The 24,496-nt window shown below is 41.4% G+C and overlaps 1 protein-coding gene and 1 long non-coding RNA gene across 10 annotated transcripts in view; one reads left to right on the plus strand and one right to left on the minus strand.

Moving 5' to 3' along the window:
- rassf9 (Ras association domain family member 9) overlaps positions 1 to 24,496 on the plus strand; it is a 54,560-nt gene that overhangs the window by 9,564 nt on the left and 20,500 nt on the right. For 4 of the 8 annotated variants that reach the window (XR_015760397.1, XR_015760396.1, XM_087997142.1 and 1 more), the window contains exon 2: positions 22,275 to 22,500. The exons of 1 other annotated variant lie outside the window; for it this stretch is intronic. The gene's annotated coding sequence lies outside the window, so the exon portion shown is untranslated. Of the gene's footprint in view, positions 1 to 13,738; positions 14,583 to 22,274; positions 22,501 to 24,496 lie in introns of those variants that run through there. 3 more of the 8 variants (XM_087997140.1, XM_043709696.2, XM_087997141.1) reach the window with 2 other exon arrangements.
- LOC122559749 (uncharacterized) overlaps positions 1 to 24,496 on the minus strand; it is a 41,698-nt gene that overhangs the window by 1,402 nt on the left and 15,800 nt on the right. Inside the window, exons 1-2 of one of the 2 annotated variants that reach the window (XR_015760398.1) lie at positions 10,340 to 10,484; positions 8,108 to 8,360 (exon numbers count right to left, since the gene is read on the minus strand). This is a non-coding gene — a long non-coding RNA (uncharacterized LOC122559749). Of the gene's footprint in view, positions 1 to 8,107; positions 8,361 to 10,339; positions 10,485 to 24,496 lie in introns of those variants that run through there. The other variant, XR_015760399.1, reaches the window with a different exon arrangement.

Genomic DNA, 24,496 nt, shown 5'->3' on the forward strand with positions numbered 1-24,496 from the left:
GCAACATGTTTACTTCTTTTGCAATTCAATTTAAATCTGTGCCAGCTCATTCTTGATCCATTCATGAGCTGGAACAGTTTCTCCCTGTCTATTTCTGTCCAAGCCGCTTCATAATTTTGAAAACTTCAACCCAATCTCCTGTCAGCCCCTGCCTTTCCAAGGAAAATAGTCTCATCTTCTCTAGTCTATCTTTTTAAATGAACTTTCTCATCTCTGGAACAACTTCTACAATGCATATATGTCCTTCCTAAAGTCAGGCACTCAGAAATGTACTGTTATTGTGTACGTTGCTGTCAAACTGTTATTTTATAAATTCAACATAACCTCCCTGTCCCTCTATTCAATGACACTATTAATAAATCATAAGATACTAGTATCTTATTAACTGCTGCCTGCACCTGTCCTGCCACCTTAAATGCCTTATGCACTATACACCCAGATCTCCCTGCTCCTACACATTTTTAGAGTAGTACCCTTGACTTTGTACTCTATCTTCATGCTTTTGTTTCTGCCAAAATAAAATACCTCACACTTTTGCACATTGAACTTCATCTGCCATCTGCCTATTCACCCACTTCATCTGCTATCAATGTCCATTTGATGTTCTATACTATTCTCCTCACATATATTAACCTTCCAAGTTATTTTTAATCACCCACAAAACTTTGAAATTGTCCCTTGCACTCCAAGATCTAGATTATTAGATAAATCATGAAATCTAAGAGTCCCAATACTGACTCTAAATGGACCTCACTATAAAGTTTGCGGCAGCTTGAAAAATAGCCATTCAGCATTACACTACTTTGCAAGTCATTTTTTAATCCACTTTTGCCACAGTGCCTTTTATTCCATGGATGCTAACTTTTTTCCATCTGTTGTATCAAACACCTTTTGGAAGTCTATCTACGCTACATGAATAGCATTATCTAGATCAACCCTGTCTGTTCCCTGTTCCAATAACTCCAGTAAGTTAGTGAAACATGATTTTCCACTGGCAAACTGCATGCTGGAACTTCCTAGTTATTCCCAACGTCCCTTCCCTAAGTCCCTCCTCTCTACCTTTTATCTTAGCCTGCTTGGCACACCCTCCTCATTCCTGAAGAAGGGCTCATGCCCGAAACGTCAATTCTCCTGCTCCTTTGATGCTGCCTGACCTGCTGCGCTTTTCCAGCAACACATTTTTAAGCTCTGATCTCCAGCATCTGCAGTCCTCACTTACTTCCTAATTAACCCAATTTTTCTCCCTTTATCGAAATATTATTAGGTCAGATTCCCTACAGTGTGGAAACAGGCCATTTGGTCCAACAACTCCACACCGACCCTCCGAAGAGTAACCCACCCAGACACATTTCCCTCTGACTAATGCACCTAATGCTATGGGCAATTTAGCATGGCCAATCCATGTGACTCGCACATCTTTGGATTGTGGGAGGAAACCGGAGCACCCAGAGGAAACCCACGCAGACACAGGGAGAATGAGCAAACTCCATACAGATAGTCGCCCAAGGCTGGAATCGAACCTGGGTGCCTGGTACTGTGAGGTTGCAGTGCTAACCAGTGAGCCACCATGCCACTCCCTGAGCCATGCCCCCCACCCCCCAGAAATTCATTAGTTCTGGAAGTATCTGCATTCCCAAAGATAAACTGTATTGTTTACAAACCTTTTTTTGAACAAGAGTGTAATATTTGCAGTTCTCCAGTTCACTGGCATTGTCACCTTGTCCAACAAAGACAGAAAGATTACTCTCACTTCCTTCAATATCCCTGGATGCATGTTATATCATCCTGGTTCCTTGTCAACTCTAACTTCCAAAAGCTTATGTAAAACCTCCTTATCAATTGTGAACCCTTTTTGTGGCAGTGTTTTGTCCTGTCACAATGGTCTTAGTAACGATTGCTTCCTTGGTAAAGACAGGAGTAAAATAAATAAATACCTCATCAACATCCCTTCTTAGATCCTCATTTGCTCTATTCCTCCTTTTTAATGGCTTTTTACTTAATATATATGAAACAACAGTTTGGGATTCCTTGTTAAATTAGCTGCCAGTTTTTTTCATACTTCCTCTTTGCTTCACTTATTTGCTTTTTCATTTCCCTTCTGAAAATTTTGTGCTGAGTTTCATTCTCAGTTGTATTTTCTACCTCAAACATAACATTATCACACTTTCTCATCTTTATTATCTGGACTAAAACAAAAATTGCTGGAGAAGCTCAGCAAATCTGGCAGTATCTATGGAGAGAAAGCTGAATTAACGTTTCAGGTCCAATGACCCTTCTTCAGAACTGAAACAGTTTTTTCAGCAATTTCTGTTTTTATATGTAATTTCCATCATCCACAGTTCATTTTTTTTATTAGTTGAACTATCTTTTATTTGAGAGTAGCATATTGTTCAGCTACAATCTTTCCACTAACCTTTGTCTCTAGTCTATCCAGTTCAGCTCCTTCTTGCCCCATGGAAGTTGGCTGTCCCTCAGTTAATTGCGTTTTGTCTATTATCCTTTTCCACTATAATTGTACACCCTATAATATAGACAATAAATATATGTTCATTCACTGACTCTTGATCTATTTGTCCTATTTCATTTCCAATGGCCAGTTGTAGTAGTGCCTCCTTTTTGTTGAACTGGACACCTATTGGTGTAGGAAACTTTACTGAACATAACATCAGAATGCTTATCCCTCTCTGTCCTTAGTACTTTGACTTTCTTAGTCATTTTCAGGTAATTAAAGTTCCTCATTTTAACTATTCCACAATGCTGGTACCTTACTATAATTTCCTTACAGATTTGTTTGTTGAATACACTCAATAATGTAATTACATCCTCCTTGTTCCTTAGCTTTAGCTAAATTGATTGTGTCCTTGAACCTTCTGAAGCATACTTTTTTCTACAGTAATGGAACATTCCCCTTAAATATCTTCAATTTCTAACTTTCCCAAACATTCTGTAACCAGAAAAATGTAATATCCACTCCTGCCTTTCCTTCAACTAGGTCTATTATTGCCACATCATAATTCCATATGGAAATCTGTGCCTGTAATTCACCAGTTTTATTTATTATACTTTGTGTAGTAACTACACAGAGACCCATTACAAAAAGTGTAACCATAATTTAGAATGTTTTAATATCTCCAATCAGTTACTCCTGAGCCAGATATCTGTTCTCCATGCTTGTGCTACTTGTCTGTCCCAGTATTTTGTGCACCTGGTTTTACTCACTCATGCAGAGAAAATTTATTAGAATGTTGTCAGGGTTGGTGAATTGCAGTTATGAGGAGAGATTGGAGATGTCTGCGTTGTTTTTCTAGAAACAGAGAAGAGTGAGGTTTGAAATGATTGAGGTATACAAAATTATGAAGGGTAGATATGGAGTAGACAGGAGGAGCCTGTTTCTTTTGGCAGTGAGTTCAACAACCAGCAGTAACAGATTCAAGTGGCAGAAGGATTAGAGGGGACGTGAGGATATACCTTTTTAAGCAAAGGATGGTGGCTATCTGGAATTCACTACCTAAGTTGGTTGTGGAGGCAGAGATTCTAAAACTGTATTTTTTTTAAGTACCAGTATTTTGCATCTTTAAATACTGTAAGCTGCAGGGCAATGGGCCCATCTGAAGGAAGAAAGGACTAAAACGACACCTGGTTGTCTTTGTATTGGCATGGAGAAGATGGGCTCAATGGCCCCCTTCTGTTCTCTATCATTTCAATGGTTCCTTTGCAATCAATCTCTGCTGTTTATGTAAAGTTACTCTCCCCCTCTTCTCCACCCCCCCTCCCCCCAATAGTTTCTCCCAAAAAGATACTTTGTTCGTCAAGTTTATAAAGATACAATAATTTTCAATTGGAAATGTTTTGTATGGAAATTGCACTTAAACTTTTCTCCATGTGCGTGCTCTGTTGTGAATATGAATGCCAAATGCAAACCACTTTGAATTGTATATCATGCTAATTAATTGACCTCTATACAAGGGTCAGTACTTAGCATATGAAGGGTATCTTATCCTTGCTGTGTATTACCAGGTTGGGTAAGGAGATTTTTGATCATTTTAGTTTGAAAACTTTGCTGTGGGCATCAGGTTGAGAGTTTCCCTGGCTGCTTTCTCTGAGGCTATTCCAGTTTGTTTCCCAAATTAATTCTGTGGATCACTTTGATTAGTTGAGCTGACTGTGAATTAATTTCATATCTATGTTGGCAGTCTTCTGGTAACTCCAGGTAAAGTATTACATACTGGTCATAAATCTTTTAACAAATCAAAGGCAGCAACATAGCAGGATGCATATTTATGAAATCTAGAACCTTATTAATCTCTCACAGTGTTACATGACAGGAGTCAAAGCTTCAGTGAAGTCTTCTGGGGAGTTAAGGTACAGACTAGGTGATAAGTGTACTGTGTATGTGGAATTTTGTTTAGTCAGGTGTCATCTGCTTATTTTTATCGTTCCATCATGTCACGTCCCATTCTGTGAAAGTGTGCTAATACTCCAGTCCACTACCTGGGGGCATTACAAAAGTTAGAGATTGATTCAAAGTACTCAATTCCTCCATTTACCTGAGGGATGGACTAGGGTTAACTGAAAATGCTAACTATGTATCTGTACTTAACAAGAATGTGCTATTCAGGAGATAGGGGAAGTGCTAAATGAATATATTTTGTCAGTATACACACTGCAAGAAGACAATGTTGTCAAGGAGAATACTGAGAAACAGACTACTAGACCAGATGGGTTGAGGTTCAAAGGAGGAGGCGTTAGAAATTCTGGAAAGTGTGAAAATAGATAAATCCGCTGGGCCGGATGGGATTTATCCTAGAATTTTCTGGGAAAGCCAGGGAGGAGATTGCGAAGCCTTTGGCTTAGATCTTTGTCGCCTTTGCTTATAGGAGTAGTACCAGAAGATGAGAGGATGGCAAATGTTGTTCCCTTGTTCAAGAAGGGGAGTAGAGACAACCCTGGTAATTATAGACCAGTGAGCCTTACTTCAGTTGTGGGTAAAATTATGGAAAAGGTTATAAGAGAGAGGATTTATAATCATCTTGATGGGAATAAGTTGATTAGGGATAGTCAACACAGTTTTGTGAAGGGTAGGTCATGCCTCACAAATGTTATTGAGTTCTTTGAAAAGGTGACCAACAGGTGGATGAGGGTAGAGTGGTTGATGTGGTGTATATGGATTTCATAAGGCATTTGATAAGGTTCCCCATGAATGGCTACTATACAAAATACGGAGGCATGGAATTGAGGGTTATTTAGTGATTTGGATCAGAAATTGGCTAGCTGAGAGAATACAGAGGATGGCGTTTGATGGGAAATGTTCATCCTGGAGTTCAATTACTAGTGGTGTATTGCAAGGATCAGATTTGGGTCTACTGCTGTTTGTCATTTTTATAAACGACCTGGGATGAGGGCGTAGAAGGATGGGTTAGTAAATTTATGGAAGACACTAAGGTTGGTACAGTTGTGGATAGTGCTGAAGGATGTTGTAAGTTACAGAGGGACATATGTAGGCTGCAAAGCTAGGCTGAGAGGTGGCAAATGGAGTTTAATGCAGAAAAGTGTGAGGTGATACACTTTAGAAGGAGTAATAGGAATAGAGACTACTGGGCAAATGGTAAGATTCTTGGCAGTGTAGATGAGCAGAGAGATCTCAGTGTCCATGTACATAGATCCCTGAAAGTTGCCACACAGTTTGATAGGGTGTTAAGAAGGCATACAGTGTGTTAGTTTTTATTGGTAGAGGGAGTGAGTTTTGGAACCATGAGGTCATGCTGCAACTGCATAAAACTCTGGTGCAGCCGCACTTAGAGAATTGCGTACAGTTCTGGTCACTGCATTATAGGAAGGATGTGGAAGTTTTGGAAAGAGTTCAGAGGATATTTACTAGGATATTGCCTAGTATGGAGGCAAGGTCTTATGAGGAAAGTTTAAGGTGTTAGGTTCTTTTCCTGAGGTCTCACACAGGAAATTCGCGCCCACCAATTTCTGCAAACAGTTAAAGTTTATTAAAGCTTGTACAAGCTAAGTGACCCCCTTTGATCCTCTTCACAGGTGTGCAAAGTCGAGTCAAAGAGGCCCTGAACAAAGAAAACACATCCCCGTTTTACAGGTCATTTGGTCATGCTTACAGATACTCTAGCCACTTCCCCACAGTCATTGAAGGCAACTCCCAGTTACTCACAGTTACAATGGTAGGATGAGATTATCTTCTGAGATAATGCTATTGCCCTAATCCTGGGGAATTGTTATGCAGATGGTTTCCTGACTCAGTAATTCCCCAAGACAATGTAGGTGTGACATACCTATCTTTGGGGGATCGCTAGAAAGTGTTTCTAAATGGAAGAGATTGAACGATAGCTTGATTTGAAAATAGCAGGAGAGTAATAGCAAATGACTGTCTTAATGGAGTGGGGAGTCATCCACATTCTTGCATGAGTGTTGTCTCCACCCAAAGACAGTGACGTTTAACCCTTTAATGTTACATTAATGTCCAGAGAGATATTCCCATTTAATCTTTCAACATTACAGAGGGACTTGAGGCTGTTTTCATTAGAGAGAAGAAAGTTGAGAGGTGACTTAATTGAGACATATAAGATAATCAGAGGATTAGATCGGGTGGACAGTGATTGCCTTTTTCCTAGGATGGTGATGGCTAGCATGAGGGGGCATATCTTCAAATTGAGAGGTAATAGAAATAAGACAGATGTCAGAGATAGTTTCTTTACTCAAGAGAGTAGTAGGGGCATGGAACGCCCTACCTGCAACAGTTGTAGACTCGCCAACTTTAAGGGCATTTAAATGGTCATTGGATAAGCATATGGATGACAATGGAATAGTGTAGGTTAGATGGGCTTCAGATTGGTTTCACAGGTTGGTGCAACATTGAGGGCTGAAGGGCCTGTACTGCGCTGTAATGTTCTCTGTTCTATATTCTTTCCTGGTTCCCAAATGCCTGCAGAGTTAGTTTAGAGTCTCCCTAATAACACTAGCAAAGCGCCTTACAAGGAACTCAGTCTCTGTCCTGTTCAGGTGCAACCCATTGGCTTGTGCATTTGCTGTCTTTGCCAGAGCTAGGTACAGCATGCCAGGAATTTGAAGCCTTCCTCCTATACGATCTTTCCAGCCACTAACTCATCTGTCTTATCCTCCAATTTCCCTACTCACTTACACATGGCACTGGAGTATTTTGGAAATTGCTACTTTTGAAGTGCTGCTTGCTAATTTTTTACATAGCTTCCTAAGTTTTATTGCAGGACCACATCCCCCAATCAATGTACACTGTTGATATCAATGTGATGATTTGGAGATGCCGGTGTTGGACTGGGGTGTACAAAGTTAAAAATCACACAACACCAGGGACTGTGGACTGTGACCTCTGGATGATCACTCTTACCCCAAAAGAATGTGCCGTTCTGTGACATCCTTGATCCTGGCACCAGGGAGGCAACATACCATCCTTAAGTTACTTTTGTGGCCTCAGAAATGCTTGTCTATTCTCCTAACTAATGAATCACCCATCACTACTCCTGTTTCACTCTTCCTCCTTCCCTCCTGGCCTACTTGTAGTGCCATGGTCCTGGCATTATTTGCAGTCTTCTGAAGAACTATCAACTGCAGCAGTAATCCAGGCAACTCCCAGCCTCATGGATGCACCACAGTGATTCCAGCTACTGCTCAAGTTTATGCAGTCAGTAACACTTCCTGTACTTTAATTAGGTAGGAAATCAAGGGTTGTGGGGATAAGAGAGGAAGTTAGAGTTTAGGATTATCAAATCAGCCATGATCTCATTGAATAGTGGACCAGACTTGATAGGCTAAATGGCTTACTTCAGTCCCTCGATCCTATGGTCTGTCTTGTGGTCATCTCGGTTATGTGAAATATCCACGATTCCCCAGGTGTCATAGGATTCAAATTCAACATGGCTGAGCTTCTCTGCTACAACTTAAGCTTACTTTAGCACTTTAAAATATAAACATACGACTAAAGATTAATGACCTTACAGTTCTCCATTTATGTCACTGTTGATATTTTCTCTTATCAAATTCACATGTAACTTTTCATAGCATGGTTTCCTGAAGGTTAACAAAGACAGAAAAAGCCAAAGTAAAAGATTACCTCCTTCCTTTTCTCACATTGAACTCCTTGACTAACCCAGCTTTCCGTGATTGCATTGTCGGCACAAGATTTACAGTCATATCTTTGGTCTGTGCTTCCCTCATAACCTGCTGTTTGGTGAAAGTGAGGGATCATGGTCTTTTCTTCAGAAACTAAGGTGTGGATCAGCTGGTCAAGTTGTGATCTTACAGATCGATACATGCATTTGTTCAGCAAATGATATTTGATGTTTTCTTATCCAAATGTCAAAATCCTGCAAGTAAGATGATCAAGATTCAAATCAATCTTCCACATCAATACACATTATGAAACAATAAAGGTTAATATTAATAGATATGAATGATTTATTCACAATGGATTAGCTCCAGATTCTGCATATGCTTTTATAACCAAACTGCATCAATGTAATTTCATGCTGTTAATAAAAATGTGAAGAATTTCTTATCCAGGTTACAGGTGAATGGGCATGAAGCCAAAATTCATATACTTTAGTGTTCCATTGAGTTCTATATTGTTCCACTTGTTTTTTTTTTGTATTCTTACATTCATTAGAAGCTCTCTAACACTCTGGTCGGACCACATTTAGAGTATTGTGTGCAGTTTTGGGCCTCATATCTCAGGAAAGATGCATTGTACCAGGAATGAACAGCTTTAACATTTGGGGAACGTTGGAGGACTCTGTGCCTGTACTTCATGGAGTTTAGAAGGGTGAAGGAGGATCTAATTGAAACTTACGGAATACTGAATGACCTGGACAGAATGGACGTTGGGAAGAAATTTCCATTTATAGTAGAGACTAGGAACTGAGGGCACAGCCATAGAGCAAAAGGAAGACCTTTTAGAACAGAGATAAGGAGAACTTCTTCAGCCAGAGAGTGGTTAGTCGATGGAATTTATTGCCACAGAGGGGTATAGAGGCCAGATCATTGAGTGTATTTAAGATTGAGACAGGTAAGTTCTTGATTAGAGGAGAAAGTGAGGTCTGCAGATGCTGGAGATCAGAGCTGAAATGTGTTGCTGGAACAGCGCAGCAGGTCAGGCAGCATCCAGGGAACAGGAGAATCGACGTTTCGGGCATAAGCCCTTCTTCAGAAGGGCCTGAAACGTCGATTCTCCTGTTCCCTGGATGCTGCCTGACCTGCTGTGCTGTTCCAGCAAGTTCTTGATTGTCAAGGGGATCAAGGATGAGAACGGGGTTGAGAAACCTATCAGCCATGATTGAAAGGTAGAGCCAACTCAGTGGGTTGAATGGCCTAATTTCTGCTCCAATCTCTTATGGCCTTCTCACTCTAGAGTAAAAAGGACACCTAGCAAGTTTGGAATTAAATTACACTTGCAATTGGCACTCCAAATGCCAATGAAAAGACCTCCAAATGTAATTGCTTCTTGTGCATTAAAATATTGTTTCCATGCAGATGAGTACAAATGACAGCATTTACTGTCTTGTTTGTTTATCTGGAAAATTAAAACTTTTGCATCAAATATTCAAAACAGGAGCCTTTCAAAGATATAATTGCATACAATGTCAGCTTGGAGCATTCCCCATGCTTGGCACAAAAATTAATCGTGTTAAAACGAGAATTCTTTTGTCAAAACAACGATCAAATATACAATAGGCTGAACATAAATTAATTGAATGTTGTTTGACTCTTTGTTCAATATTGATGAAGAATGTGAAAACAATAGAACCAATCAATGAAATTGCTTGTTTCTTTTTAAAAACTACCAATTGTGAAATGGCAAATAGCAATGTTAGAAGTACTTTTAAAATTTTGGCACATATCAAAACTGAAAAATACAAAAAGCAAGGACAGCAATTCATAGAATCATAGAATCCCTACAGTGCAAAATGAAGGCTATTCAGCCCATCAGGTTCACACCAATATTCCAAAGAGCAGCCCAGTCAGACCAAGCCCCCATCTTATCCCTTGTAATACCACATTTCCCATGGCTAATCCCCTAGACACTGTGGATTATTTAGCATGGACAATTTACCTGACCTGCACATCTTTGGACGATGGGAGGAAACTGGAGCACCCATCTTAAACCCACACAGACACAGGGTGAACATGCAAGACTGGAATGGAACTGAGGTGCCTGGCGCTGTGAGTCAGCAGTGCTAAGAAGCACTGTGTCACTGTGCCACCCAAGTCCTCAGGACTCTTCCTGTTCTCTCACCTGCTGCGAAGAAACTAGACATTGTCAATTCCCAAATGAAAGTCAGAGTCGTACCTAGTGACTTCAACTCACTGTTTGGTCCTCCAGGCTGTCAGCAGTAACAATGTCTTGAGGTATTTTCAAGGGCACCAGCTGAATGCCGGTATGGTATCTGACAACTGCCAGCTTCACAGAATCCCCATGTCACCTTTCTGATTTAATTGCAGGATGCTTCTGTCTCTAAAGATGCACTTCAGGGCACAATAGCAGCTTACATGACAAACACACTGCATGTATTGCAAGCAAACGGCTGTGTCTCCAAGTCTAAAGTGACTGGTCCTCAATGAAGTACATGGAGGTATTCGTCAGTCAGGATGTTGCAACAGTTGATGAAAGACATCCTCAGAGATGAGTTCAGGGGCATTGCCATGCTCAGACATCCAGTCAGGGCCCCGTTGGTCCATGGATCCATGCTTCTGCAGTCTGTGGAGTGGATTGCAGTCAGTCCTGTGGCTCCTTAATGACCAATCTGAGAGTTAAGATAAACAGGCATTTGTCAACTACGGGCACTTCCTGCACATGCTGTCCAGTTCCAACACTCAAGGAGGTGATCTGCAGTCAATTATTTCTCTGTCAAATAAAGGCAAGGGGTTCAGAAGAAGGGGGACTTCTGCATTGGGAAGGAGAGTGGGTGACTGATTCATGGGGATTAGGGACCTTAGCTAGACAGCAGGAGGGATGACAATTTTAAAGAAGGGCAAATGTATACGCAAGGAGGTGTGTTACGGTAAATCATGGATGAGAATTGGGTCATGCAGGAGGAGGAGAGATCTTATTCAAAGGTAAGGATTGCCCTGGATTCCAGGGATGACAGTCTATGACCAAATCTGGCATGGTCACCTCGTGTCCAGGAGTCTGAGAGAAACATAGGCAGCTGCAGGGTCATATAGACAGATTGGGTAGAGCCCCTCGGGGATATGAAGCCAAAATGGGTTCATGGGAAGGAGACTTGGATGTTTGAGCCCTCACATGGAACCCCTGCAAATTACTTTCTGAGTAGGGCTTGCTTTCACCTTCAATTGTCTTGGAAATTGCAGCTATGCAATGGGAAACAAAATGGCTGCAACTGCACAATAAGCGGATGGGGTAACTATCTTAACCTGTGAGGGAGATGGCTATAAATTCAAGTAATATGAGGCCCTGCAAAGGACAACACTACGAATACATATTCATAGAAGAATCCCTAGTGTGCAAAGAGGCCATTCGGCCCATGGAGTCTGTACCAACTCTCCAGAGCATCCCACCCAGAACTTGAACCTTGCATTTACCATGGCTAATCCAGCTGGTCTACACATCCCTGGACACTATGGGCATTTATTATGGCCAATTCACCTAATCTGTACATCTCTGGACTGTTGGAGGAAACAGGAGACATAGAGAATGTCTGTGTACAGTTTGCGCATTCACCCAAGGCTGGAATCAAACCCGGGTCCCTAGCATTGTGCGCCAGCAGTACTGTCCACTGTGCACCTTTGCTTATATAGGAGACACACCCGATCACCTGGAGATGCTTGTTCATTGCCTCACTTGTTATACACCTCCCAGGCTCAAACATTGCTGTTGTGTGAAGTGATCAGCAACACATTTAAGGCAACTGAGACCACTGTTGCCATATTGCAACTTTTCTAAATGCAACCTTCACATTGCTGACATGTGAAACAAACTGATTTGTGAGAGTTATTTCTGAGGGGCCTGACCATGATGACTCCTCTGATTGAATGGGCACTGGCACTGAATTTGTCTCCTTGGGGGATAGAGCACCTGGGTTGAGGTCAAGGTGGCCCACCCCTTATGTCACCTTACCATTAGTGCTAAGGATCAATGGCTAAGGCAATGAAGTGTAGGTCTGTGCACGTATCCAGTAGACCCTGGTAATCTCCATGGCAATCACAAAACTGTCCATGGAGGCAGCCAGATGATTGCATACTTGCAGCAACTTGTTCCACATAGTGTAACTGTAGCCTCTGGGCTGTGAGGGCCATTGCCTTCCACAAACCTGTATGTTGCCCCTGTGTTGTCTTGTGCATGTGCATTGAGTCCCTGATTGCTAACGCTATTGGGTCCTCCTCTCTGAGCCTGAGTAGGTACCTAGTCCCCAGCAGTCCTTTGTCTGCCAGCAGCCAGTGGTATTCCTTCCTTGACCAGCTGCAGAGATATGCCGGCGATGTGCTCACCACTTGTGCTCCTGTCTTGAATCTGGCTAATGTACCCTCAGTGTCAGCATCTGAGCTAGTGGGGCGTAGAAGGCAGCCTCTCTGATGCTTCATCTGGGGCCTCTGAACTCTCTTCTTGAGAACTGCTATTGGGGATTACTTGACCACCCAGGTGGCCTGCTTGACCACCCAGACATGGACATTCTACTTATAACTGCAAGCCACAGAAGAGAAAAGGCATCAGGGTCAAGAGTTTTTGTGTGTAATAAATGAGTGACTAATGAGGTTCACGTGAGAGTTGGTCCCGGTCTGCTGAGATGACTTGGATTCCCTCCACATGTTGGACACCCCACCAACCACCTGGGTCTTCCTGACCTATTGTGGGCTGTAATTTTCCTGGAATCAGAGAGAGTAGGGAATGAGTGAGTTGGAAGTGGGTGGCACAGCCATTGGTTCGAGTGCATGGGGAATAAAGTGTCCTGAATGTATGAGAAGGCCGGGTTGAGGGCATGCAGTGTTAGTCTGGGAGGTTTGGTGGCAGTGGTGTGGGTGAAGCAAGTGAGGCTCAATGTCGCGTGCATCAGCAAGAGTGGTAGAATCTTGGTGGTGGATGGAGAGGATAGTGAGGACAGGACAGGTGTGTGGTACTAGAGAGAACATGGTGGCAATTGCCCTGGAGGAGTGGACAATGTAATGGACATTTTGACGGCACTGCTGGACTTTCCTTCTGACAATTCAGGTTGCACTGACCTGGGTGACAACCTCTGACCAGATTGGCAGGGTTTTATGATGTGGTTCCCTCTGCTGGTCCTGCAAGAAGAGGACATCCTTCCTCTACACCACCCCATTGACCAGAACATCCAGGTCCCTGCCTGCAAAACACAATGCCAATTTTCCTTTGTTTGACATGTCTGGGGAAAGTATTATGAATGATGCAGGGTAGTTTCAGAATGCCAGTGCTAATTGGGGTGCACAAAAACATTTTAAAAAACCGTTGGAGGCACCAGGGATGACAATCCATTTTATGATATACAGTTATGCTGGCTATAACGACTGGGTAGAATTGGTGAGTATCAGACAAGATGGGCACTATAGGGGCATGACAGGTAGTTAATGAGGCGAGTATGGGATGATGTGGTGAGAAGTCTTGCTCGGCCTCGAGGTGAACAAACCATGAAACACGACAAAATTGACACAGGCGAAATTTTGTAACATTCAACCCATAATCACTGTGTTGGCCGTGCCACTTATGTTTCCACAGGCAACTGACCTGACAAAGTCATTAATGCCAGTCCACTTCTCTTGCCATCTGCTAGTGTTGTGAGGGAGGAATGGAGTAAGCTACGTTCAAGGAAGTTGTGACCATTGTATCCTTCCTGGATTTACAAGAGTTTTTTTGTGCAAATAAAGAAAATATAAAGATTACTCTGAATTGGCAGATACACAGATTACTGGTGAAAAAGCAAGTGAGGCAGGTCCATTGCTTGCCTGCGCATTTGTTGACCAATTATTCAATGGAGTCTCACTGCAAATAATACGCCCTCAGTTAACTGGCCAATTCTATCCTTAAACCTACCTGGAGTGACTTAACAACTGCCTCCTCACCCCTAAATTTAGTAGTATCACAAACAACTGTACAGGCATTTCTGCTTGACTCCCTCAGGCATAACATATGCCGGTTGATATATTATGGTTACAAAAATATTATTTGCATGCACAAAATGAAAAATGTATAACATAATATGTATATATATTATTCACACACTATATATATCTTTATATACCATTATGTCTTTTTTGTTCTCTGGATAAAGTTGTTCTGAACTTTCAAAAAAATCAACAAATTCAAGATGTAACACTAAAATCAATTTTTTTAAAAAAATCATATCATCTATCAACATTTTTTATAAGGCTGGCAACAAGAGAAGTGGAACCTTTTCACATCCATAAAGTGTTTTTTTTATTCATTCATGGGATGTAGGTGTCGCTGGCTGGGCCAGCATTTATTGCTCATCCCCAATTGCCCTTGAGAAGGTGGTGATGAGTCACCTTCTTGAACTATGACGGGGCATGTGTGTGCAGATGTCTTTCCAGGCAGGCAGAATGTAAGTTGTAGACTTCGATAGATCATGTTGATCTGATTTTTAAATTTGTTTTCCAAATTTTTATATTTTTCAATGTACAATGATGTATAAATGTGCAAGTGCTTTTTGAAACACTACAAGTAACCTTTAGTCAGTGATACAGTGTAGTATTGTGTTTACAGCATTGTAAAGTCCTGCAAATATTTTCCCAGAGAAGCCAGTTCCTCTGTTGGCTGGAGCTTCAGTCATTGAATTGGGCTTTGTTCACTTCACTTTTTATTTTTCTGATAATGCTTTTGTTCCTCCCAACTGGCTACAGTCCATATAGATCTTGGTAAAATCCTTCCTTTCTTCTATTTGGGTCCACCCTGAGCTAAACTTTAATCAGTGTTCCCAGGCTGCACTGATATGTCGAGAGTAATTCTCAGCTAGCTCTGACCCCACATGCACTGTACTGCAGTCTACTCAATCTTTCAAAGCCAATTCAAATCCAACCTGAATTGTCTCCATCCTGATTGATTCATGGCAGGTTCACCCTCCACTCTAAGCATCTGATCACCCCATAATGGTTTCCTAAGGCCATTTTACTTCGAGATTTCTCAAACTGGTTACAAAGTTTGATGCTTCTTCTATATTTGACAGTGGTACTTATAATACTGGAAAATTAATCAGGCTTGCTATGGGCAGCACTGTGGCACAGTAGTTAGCACTGCTACCTCACTAGCGCCAGGGACCCGATTCGATCCCAGCCTCGGATGACTGTTTGTGTGGAGTTTGTAGATTCTCTGTATCTATGTGGGTTTCCTCTGGGTGCTCCAGTTTCCTCCCACAGTCCAAAGATGTGCAGGTTGGGTAGATTGGCCATGCTAAATTGCCAATATTGTCTAGGGATGTGTAAGTTAGGTGATTAGCCTTGAAAAATGCAGTGTAACAGTGAGACGGTAGGGATGGTGGGTCTGGGTGGGATGCTTTTCGGAGGGTGAGTGTGGAATCAATGGGCCGAATGGCCTGTTCCACACTGTAGGAATTTCTGTGATTCTATGAAATAAGATAATGAGGACATGGCCAGAGAGAAAGCTGAGGTCGCACAGTAGGTTTATGACATGGATTGAAAGCAAGGGATTGTTGAGTAGAAATGGAGGGAATTATGTGTGAACAGGAATAAGAGGAAGAGTCAAGTAGTTTAATGAGGGACAGAAAAATATGTTCCAGCATAATTCAACTTATCTAAGGAGGCAAAATGTTGGGTATTTATTGTTCAGACTTCGCCCAAAAATGATTTTGAATAGTTTGATTATTTTGATGACATTCCATTCCTGACGATATCATACTAAGCAGCTCCAAAGAGATGAGAATTTTATTTTATTGAAATTGTTATGATCTGGAGTACACTGACTGAGTGTTGAAAACAGACTCAAAATAGTTGGACCTGTCAAGAGGCAGTTGAAAGTGTATTCAAAAGAAATATTTTCATGGTTATGACCTCCTCCAGTGCTACAAGAAACAAGGGCTTGCAATACATATTACGACTTTGTTCAGAGCTGGCACAGATACAATGGGCCAAATGGCCTCCTTAAGAGCTATAATCTTCTTGGAGAAAAGATAGCTGAAAATATATATAAAGAAAATATTTATTTCAAGGTTCAATTAGGTTCCGATGGTCACAACAGTTTCTAAGACATGCTATGGTCACGTTTGACCATATTCCGATTTCTCTAGCACATCGTTCACCATCTGGGAGCAGTTTTTTGGTTCTTTCAGCTCCACCTTTCTCGAGTATGGCTTTGCTTTGTTCTAGGCTAGTATTTGTTCTGTTCATTTGTTTTTCCATTTATAAAACTGGGCTAATGATTGGCCCTGGGATTAAAAAATAGATCTTGCATTCTGTCGTGCAATTTCAGTTCTTCTAATCCCATAGACTGCTCAGTGGATCATATTTGTGCTCACCTTCACGTGTTCCTGCACAAAACCAAGATACCATAATTTCTTTTAATGAGCCTGTACTTTCTGTACTCCTACATTCCCTGTCTCACTCGAGTGTTCTTGCACCTATCTACGATGCTACTCCTAATATGTCCATGTCCAAATTCATCCTACTCCTCCCATATTATAATAGACTAATGTGTTCCCACTCTGCAGTGTTCCTAGCCCTCATTCTGCAGTTTTCACCTCTTGCTGAACTAAAATCTGCTCCTGGCTTGCCCTCAGGATCAAGCCCCCTACTGTTATCGGATACCTAGCTCCTTTCAGTTGCTGTTTGAAACCATCCATGCTCCACTCCACTTCCAAAATAACTCAATCAGTACACCCACTGCTCATCTTACATTCCAATGCCCATATGCACCAAAATTTCTAAGCAAGAATTACCCATATAATCCTATGCATCAGTAATGGGAAAGATAGGAATTGTTAACAAGCTCCTTTTAACAAATCCAATCTGTCAAATGTAGGCTTTGAACTACCACACTGAGAATGGTCTTTTCTAAACAGGAGTAGACAATGTCCCTGCAAACCAAAGCTCCAGTACTGGTTACATAGTGCAAACCTCCCATGCACTTGAGGAGACACATCAGTAATATTGCACATTTCTGAGAAGTGACCTCTCTACAAATTAATTACCTTAACACAGCAAATATGGAGGTGATCATTTGGGCATTCGCTAACTTTAAAATCAAATGCAACATCGGCAATACCATAAAACAAAACTGTGATAGAAGCTGAACATATCGTTACATCTACCTCAATTAAAATGGCATTTGGAATAGTGAACAGAATAAGTGATTTTAGACTCTCCAGCTAGCAAAAAAAATTATTCCCCCAATAATCTCTCCCAACCACCAGCTGTAAAGCAATATATTTTTCATACAATCCACTGATGTGCTCCAAGTTTAAGTGATGAGCATTTTTATTTAGTTCAGGGACATGGGTTTCACTAACTGGGCAGCATTTATAGCTCGTCACTAGTTGCCCTTAAAGGTGGTGGTGAGCTGCCTTCTTGAGTCTTTGCAGTCCATGTGCCTCAGGTAGACACACAAAGTGATTAAGGAGGGAGCTCCGGGACTTTGACCCAGTAACAGAGAAGGAACGGTGATGTATTTTCAAGTCAGAATGATGAGTGGCTCAGAAAGGAACTTTCAGATGGTGGTGTTCCCATTATCTACTCTTTGTTTTTCAAGATCGTAATGGTCATGGATTCAGATGGTGTTTTCCAAGGATCTTTGGTGAATCTTTGCAAGCATCTTGTAGAGGATACACACTGCTACTACTGAGCATTGGGGTGGTGAAAGGATTAAATGTTTATGGATGTGGTGCCAATGAAGTGGGCTGCTTTATCCTGGATGGTGTCAAGCTTCAAGTATTGTTGGAGCAGCACTCATCCAGGCAAGTAGGGAGTATTCCATCACACACCTGACTTGTGCCTTGCAGATAGTGGACAGGCTTTGGGGAGTCAGGAGGTGGGTTATTTACTGCAGGAATCCTCACTTTTGACCTGCTCTTTGTAGCCACTGTATTTATATGGCTAGCAGTTCAACTTCCTCAGCATTGATAATGGGGATTTCAGTTGTGGTTATATCATTGAATGTCAATGGTCGATGGGAAGATTCTCTCTTTTGAGATGGTTATTGCATATTATTTATGTGATGTGAATGTTACTTGCCACTTTCAGTCCAAGCCTGGATATTGTCAAGGTTTTGCTGCACATAAACATGCACTGCTTCAGTATCTTATGAATCATGAAAGGCAATCATTGGTGGACACCCTCACTTCTGACCGTATGATGGAAGGGAGGATACTGATGAAGCAGCTAAAGGTGGTTGGGCCCAGGACACCATCCTGAAGAACTTCCGCAGAATTGTTCTGAAGTTGAGATGACTGACCTTCATCAACAATAACCATCTTTCTTTGTGCCAGACATGATTCCATTGAACAGGGAGTTTCTCCCTGAATGCCGTTGACTCCAGTTTTGCAAGGGTTGCTCAATGCCACACACAGTCAAATGCAGCTTTGATATCAAGGACTGTCCCTCCCTCCTTACTTCTGAAATTCAGCACTTTTGTCCATGCTTGAACCAGGGCTGTAATGAGGTCAGGAGCCAACCTGTGAGCAAGTGTTGCTTGATGGCACTTTTGAAATCATTTTCCATCACTTTGAGGATCAAGAATAGACTGATGAGGCAGTAATTGGCTGGGTTGGATTTGTCCTACTTTTTGTGTACGGGAAATTCCTGGGCAATTTTTCCATTTTGCCAAGTATATGCCAGTGTTATAGTTGTATTGGAACAGCTTCGCTAGGGATGTGGCACGTTCTGCAGCAAAATCTCCAGTACTATTGCTGGAATGTTTGCAGTATCCAGTGCCTCCAACCATTTCTTGATGAACTGAATCAAATTGGCTGAAAGTTGGTTTCTATGATGCTGGGGACTCTAGAGGAGTCAAGATGGATCATCTACTTTTGTGGGCGGCACGGTGGCACAGTGGTGGGCGGCACGGTGGCACAGTGGTGGGCGGCACGGTGGCAAGCACTGCTGCCTCACAGCGCCAGAGACCCGGGTTCAATTCCCGCCTCAGGCGACTGACTGTGTGGAGTTTGCACATTCTCCCCGTATCTGCGTGGGTTTCCTCCGGGTGCTCCGGTTTCCTCCCACAGTCCAAAGATGTGCAGGGTCAGGTGAATTGGCCATGCTAAAGTGTCCGTAGTGTTAGATAAGGGGTAAATGTAGGGGTATGGGTGGGTTGCGCTTCGGCGGGTCGGTGTGGACTTGTTGGGCCGAAGGGCCTGTTTCCACACTGTAAAGTAATCTAATCTAATCTAATCTACTTGGCACTGCTGTCTGAAGATTGTTATGAATGCAAATTTTGAGAAGATTTGTAGCTCAGGTTGAGGTTCAGGTTATAAGTTTGCTCGCTGAGTTGGTAGGTTTGTTCTCAGACGTTTCATCACCATGCTAGTTAACATGATTAGTGAGCTTCCGTTGAAGCGCTGGTGTTCTGTCCCGCTTTCTGTTTATGTGTGTTGGTCTGTTAAGGTGGGTGATATCATTTCCGGCTCTTTTTCTGAGAGGTTGGTAAATGGGGTCCAAATTGGTGTGTTTATTGATGGAGTTCTGGTTTGAATGCCAGGCCTCTAGGAATTCCGTGCAGTCCTTGCAGGGTATTTTGAATGTAACAACAACAAATTCCCCTTCCTAGATATCACAGTAGAACGAACAGTCAATTGAGAGCTGCAGACCAGCATCTACAGGAAAGCAACACACACACAGACCAGATACTCAACCACAGGAGTAATCATCACAACACCCACAAATGGAGCTGCATCAGGACATTATATAAATGAACCACAACACACTGTAGCACCCAAGGACTACGAGCAGCAGAAGAAAAATACCTATACAACGTATTCAAGAACAACGGGTACCCAATAAACACAGTCCGCCAATTCTTCAACAACAAACCCAAACAAGAAAACACAACACGCCCAGAGACTCTAGCCACGCTACCATACATCAAAGACATCTCTGAGATGTCGACCAGACTACTCTGACCTCTTGGCATCATGGTAACCCACAAACCTACCAACACACTGAAACAGCTCCTGATGAAACTAAAGGACCCTGCACCAACAATGTCATTTACAAAATACCCTGCAAAGACTGCAACATACACTACCTCAAACAGGCAGAAAACTAGCCACCAGGATACACGAGCACCTATGAGCCATCAAAAGACATGACCTACTATCACTAGTATCCTTGCACACAGATGAAAAAGGACACCACTTCAACTGGGACAATACATCCATCCTCGAACAGGCTAAACAGAGACATGCACAGGAATTCCAAGAGGTCTGACATTCAAACCGGAACTCCATCAATAAACAGATCAATTTTGACCCCATTTCCCAACCTCTGATAAAAAGAACCAGAAATGATATCACTCACCTTGACAGACCAAGACACACAAATAGAAAGTGGGACAGAACACCAGCACTTCAGCGGAGGCTCACTGATGATGTTCCCATGCTAGGTAACAAAACGTCTGAGAACAAACCTACCAGCTCAGCAAGCAAACTTACAACCACTATTGTGAATGCTTTCAGCCTTATCTTTTGCACTGATGTGTTGAGCTCCCCCATCATTGAGGATGGAGTTATTTGTGGAGCTGCCACCTCCAGTGAGTTGTTTAATTGTCCACCATTCATAACTAGATAGAGCAGTTCTGCAGAGCTTCGATCTGATCTTTTGGTTGTAGAGTCACTTAGCGCTGCCTTTCACTTGCTTCTAATGCTGTTTGGCAAGCAAGTACTCCTAACTTGTAAATTCACCAGGGCAACACTTCATTTTTAAGTGTATTTGTGTGTTGCTCCCGCCATGACGTCTACACTCTTTTTATGGCATAAACCATATGATCGCAATGGCATTGGAAAAGGAGAAAAATAGTGAAGAGGAAAAGTCAATTAAAAATGAGTTTTCAATCTAATGGACATCACAATGAGAAAGTTTTATGAAAGTTAGAAGAGAGCAAAGAGGATGCAAAAAAGTAATGGACATCCACTCCAAGCATGACATAAATAGAACTGGAGATTTGGAAACAAGCAGAGCTCAATTGTTGAATTAAGTTAAAAATCACACTACACCAGATTATAGTCCGACAGCTTTATTTGGAAGTACCAGCTGTCAGAGCGCTGCTCCTTCATCAGGTAACTAGTGGGACTGGATCATAAGACACAGAATTCGTAGCAAAAGATCACAGTGTCGTGCAATTAAAATATTCAGTATATCGTTTTAATTGCAAGACACTGTGATCGTCTGCTATAAGTTTTGTGTCTTGCGAGCCTTCTCCACTAGTTACCTGAAGGAGCAGCGCTCTGAAAGCTCTGCTTCCAAACAAACCTGTCCGACTATAACCTTGTGCTTTGTGACTTTTTAAACTTTGTCCACCCCATCCACAACATTGTTGAATTAGGCCGAGAATTCAGGGTTAAAATTGATTCATCATGTGGAGGGAAATTTCTGGACAGTTAATTCCTTCCTACTCCTCCCCAGAGTGAGTTGCACGTGACACAACCTGAGCCCATGTCTGCTTTGGAATTCAGTTATTTATGTCTGCCAGATGATTCCCCCAGTATTGTCCTGTAGAGGTCTCTGGAAGCAGGAATCCAAATATATCCGATGATAATGGCTCCCAGCTGCAACTGGCTGTTGGGAAAGAACAGAAGTCAAGAAGCCACAGCCTGATTCTTGCTTGTAATTATGTAAAGGCTTACCTGCATCCTGCACTCAGGTCCTGCAAAATATACATGCCTGTGCACAAGATTCTATCTATTTTGAGGCAAATAGCAAGATGTGACAGAGTCCCGTTTTAGCTGTTACATTGTACTTCCATTTTATGATATTCCTTAAGCTCCACTTCCATCCCATGAACAATAAAATCCAATATGTCAGATTATTTAGCTCTGCAGAACTAAACTTCACAGATTGCGTGGCAAAAGAAAATCAATCTTTTATTTACTGATGTACATTTACACAGATTAGCAATAAGCTCCAAACGTGCTACTTAACATTATGGTCATGTTATTCTGAATGTTTCAAATAATTGTGAGCTGTGGTAAAAGAGATCAGCAAATCTTTATAATGTTTTGGGATAATAATCTAGTCAGTACATTTGAAAGTGTAAAAGCTATACTTTTAAAAAAATTCTCATTTCTGACCCATAGGTGCATCTGGCAATATGGAAATTTGCCTCCTTAAATAGCTATTACATTCTGATTGACGTCACAATATCGTTTAGATGCTTCCTCATAGGAAGTCTATGAACACATAAGTGTACAAAAAGGGAGGAAAAGGAAATGGCACGGCTATGAACAAGAATTTCCAATGCTTTCTCCACCCCAGCCACTTAATTCCCCTGGAGAGGTGAAAATGAGAAGATTAAAGAAAAAGGTCTGGTAAATTTATGAAAAGTTCTGGAAATTACTCTGACTTCGTGAAAATGTTTGCCACTACACTGCCAGTTGTACAGCATAAAACCTACTCTCTCATAAAATGCTTTCCAAGGTTTAAATGAAATTTATGCTTAAATGTTGTTTGGAACAACCTGTTCACTATGAATACTTCCTCACACCAAATCTAATATTGTTGATGCATTTTATATGCAAGCTTTCTAACTAAAAAAAAAACACCCTCTATAATAACTTAGCACGATCTTTATCCTTTCTATTTAAAAATGCCTCAAACAAGTCTTCATTGAATAGTTTCATACAACCTGTTCTTGCAATAAAACGAAAAATACCATTTTTTTTCTTTTAAAGCCTTTTATGAAGCTAAGCAGCTGCTTCTCTAGAGATTTTCCAACAATATCCACAATTACGCTCAGTTTTTATCTTATGATATGTTTATTTGAACAATGTACTAGATTCCAAACTTGCTATGCATTACTCAAGACAACAAGAAAAGAAGTTGAAGAAATGCTTCAAAGGTTCAACAACTCATCTAAGTGCTATTTATATCTGGCTTCAAACAGTCTGGAATAATATCCCACCGGGTTTGGATCTACGAAAATTTCGTAGATGCTGGAAATGTCCCACCAACTGCCAATGTGAAAAAAAATACAGTTCAAGAAAGGAGATTGACAGCAAATAGCAAATTATAGGCCAGTCAGCCTAGTTAGTGTCATTAGGAAAATGCTTCAATTAATTTGAAAGGAAGTAGTACCTTCCAAATCCATGACCACGTCCGTCTAGAACAAGGGCAGCAGATACTACCAAAATCCCCTCCAAGCCACTCACATTTGGAAATATATCGTGGTTCCTTCACCTAGGTCAGAGTCCTGGAATTCCCTCCATAATTTCATTGTGGATCAATCCACAGCAGGTGGACTGCAGTGTTTCAAGAAGGCAGCTTACCACATCTTCCCAAGGGCAACTAGGGACAGGCAATAAATGCTGGCCAGCCAGCAATGCCCACATCCCACAAAATATTTTTTTTTTAAGCAGAACATTTAGAAAATCATAATGCAACTCAGCAAAGCCAGTCTGATATTATGAATGGAAAATAATGTCTAATGAATTTATGAGAGTTCTTTGAGATTGTAAATGGAAAATGCACTGGCAGATAAAGAGTAATATGCAGATGTGCCACATTTGGATTTCTAAAAGCATTTGATAAAGACCCACAGCTCACTGTGTTGTGGGTAATTCGCATGGACAGAGGGATGGCTAACAAGAAATAGTGAGCCAGATAGTGGAGTGATGTAGTGCTGGGGCTTCAACTATTCACAATCTATTTTAATAACTTGGATAAAGGACTTGAACATACACATAAATAAGTGGCAAGAGTAGGCCACTTAGCCCTTCAAGCCTGCTCTGCCATTCTGTAAAATCATGACTGAGTTGATTATTAACGCCAACTCTAGCTTCTGATATTGCTCATCCCTGATAGATTTTTAATTACCAAGGGAATAAGAAATCTATCAACCTCTTCCGTAAAAATATTTAAAGATTCTGCATCCACTGCCTTTTGGAGAGGGCAAATCCAAACACACTCAATCCTCTGACAGAATAAATGTTTCCTCATTTCTGCTCTAAATGGACGATCCCTTATTTTTAAACTATGACCCAAGTCCTAGTATATTATAGCCTTCTTTCCATCATTCTTTAATAGAATGTGGGCACTATTGGCAAAGCCAGAATTCATTGCCCATCCCTAAATGTATTTGAACAAAGTGCTTTGCTGGGCCATTTAGAGAGCAGTTAAGAGTCAATCATTTTGCTGTGTGTGGGTCTAGACTAGCATGTGGCCAGATCAAGAAATGTTGGCAGATTTCCACCTCTAAAGGACATTAATGAAGCATATGATTTTTAAAAACACACAGCGATAGTTTTGTGGTCAGCCTTTCAATGACAAGCTTTCAATTCAAATTATTAATTGAATTTAGATT

This window comes from Chiloscyllium plagiosum, unplaced genomic scaffold (assembly GCF_037043375.1).
Source record: "Chiloscyllium plagiosum isolate Xiang-an unplaced genomic scaffold, Cpla_swu_hap1 HiC_scaffold_19, whole genome shotgun sequence".
Classification (NCBI taxonomy): domain Eukaryota; kingdom Metazoa; phylum Chordata; class Chondrichthyes; order Orectolobiformes; family Hemiscylliidae; genus Chiloscyllium; species Chiloscyllium plagiosum.